The sequence below is a fragment of the Myotis davidii genome, unplaced genomic scaffold, assembly GCF_000327345.1.
Source record: "Myotis davidii unplaced genomic scaffold, ASM32734v1 scaffold685, whole genome shotgun sequence".
Classification (NCBI taxonomy): Eukaryota; Metazoa; Chordata; class Mammalia; order Chiroptera; family Vespertilionidae; genus Myotis; species Myotis davidii.
In genome coordinates this window covers 121005-122854 of record NW_006295823.1, presented here as the reverse complement: position 1 = coordinate 122854, position 1850 = coordinate 121005, and the positions used below count along the sequence as shown (strand labels likewise).

The window sequence follows — 1850 nt, the reverse complement described above, 5'->3', positions numbered from 1 at the left end:
GACAAATGAATCACAAGCAAGAACGCTGTTTTCCTCAGAATGCATAGAATGTTACCTTCAGTGAACACTATTAAATGCATAACAGTAAGCTTATTTTTTACACTACACTATTAAAATCATTTGCCTTAGTTTTTTGTTGCTTTTTTTTAAGACGAGTTGAAGTTATTTTTGTATGAAACACTCCACCTATTTTTTTTTGCAGTCTAAGATACCATGGTAGGTTAGGGTCGGGTCTGCATCCAGCAAGATGTCACTAACTCCGAAGGTAGTGGTCTTGGCGTCCTTTTAAGTAATTTAGTCATTTATTGCCACGAGAAGCGTGAGCAGCCAAGATAGGGCTTAACGTGGTGCTTTACTAAAGTGACTTCCTTTTGAGCAGTGTCAGGTCCACTGATAACGTTCGGTCGACCTTTTAAAAGTGTCATAGCATCTTAGTGGAGTAACTATAAACCGTTAGCTGAGGGCTAGTAAAATATCATGCACTGTTTTCCATTCTCCAATTGCAAGCAGAGTTAAAGACACAGCTAAACTGGTATGTTGGGTAGTTTGCGTTTTCCTCCTTCCAGATCATTCGACCGTGTCCCCGGGGACGGGTCAGACTCGGGGCCCTGGCTCTCTGACCGTCTCGCCTGGATGGAATGCTCTGTGCCTTTTCCCTGTGTTGTCGTTGCTTGAGTTGCTTCCGCTGGCCAGCGTGTGCCGGCTAATCACGGGGTTTGATTATTTTTGTTGTTCTGGGTCTTATGTGTGTGTGGCCTGCTGGTCAGGCAGCACTTTATTATAATTTTTTTTTTAGGTTGCTTTATGTTTACGTAAGGAAATAGGCACTCACGTACTTGTGTGAATATTTGCTGTTTGTGTTTTTCTGTCTCTTTTGGCCTTCATAGTCACCGCAGACACTCCCAGGCCGGGCTCTATGCGCTTCTTAGAGGAATCTAACAAATAAAATAAAACGAGTTGTGTGTCTGTCTCTCCCGCCCTCCCTCCCCAGCCCCCCAGTTTTTTAACAATAATCAGTCACCATAACCACACAGCTCTCTACTGAGTGGCTTCTGAGTTCAGTTTGCCTCGAACTGAACAAGAGGTGGTGATGGCTTGAGATGAGTTTGCCCTTAGGAGCAGGAGCGACCCAGCCAACCGGCGAACAGCTTGAGCGTATCAGCACGGGCAGAGGGAGGACTTTGAAAGTCGCGTTGGGGTGGCTCGAAGATTCCGTGCCAAATTTAAAACGATGAGAATGTACAAGAAGCCGGTGGCTTTTCTAAGACTTTAAATAGGGTCATGGGCAAGTGTTACCTGCTGTTAGAAAGAATGATGGGTCATGTGAGAATCGTTTTCTAACCCGTTTAGAAAATTGGACAATTCTTTCTTAGGCCCTTCGCTTGCTTTTGCGTAGCCTCTCGGTAAAGTCTGCAGGGGTTACTTGAGGGGGATCGATCGGCCTCTTTATTTCCTTCCAAACTATTTCTCCTTCACGGTCCTTTTATGCTGGAATGTTAGCATGTCCTCTGCACCTCCTTTGGAAGTAGCCTTAATAAGACAAAAGTAATAGGATGAGCTTGTATGGTAGGTGAGAGATTTTGGTAGAGAGAAAGCCTACGTTTTGTTTCCTCCTCACCCATCAACTTGTTATGTATCGATTGATCTTAAGTCTATGACTATTGGAAAAATTCCCAAAGAATCTAAATTTGGCCTCTTGTAGCCATTATATAAATAGAAATGAAGATTATATTCACGGAATAGAGGTTATACAGAGACGACAAACCCCCCCTCCTCCCCCCAATTCTTAAGTATTGTCAGTGCTTGCATTACTTTTGGAAATTCTAAAGCATTTCTTGAATAGAACAGGT

The 1850-nt window shown here is 43.5% G+C and overlaps 1 long non-coding RNA gene across 1 annotated transcript in view; it reads left to right on the top strand.

Moving 5' to 3' along the window:
• Positions 1–1848, top strand: part of LOC107184231 — a 22254-nt gene extending 20406 nt beyond the window's left edge. The window contains exon 2 of the long non-coding RNA XR_001515056.1: positions 1571–1848. This is a non-coding gene — a long non-coding RNA (uncharacterized LOC107184231). The remainder of the gene's footprint in view (positions 1–1570) is intronic.
• Positions 1849–1850: the final 2 nt, after the last annotated feature.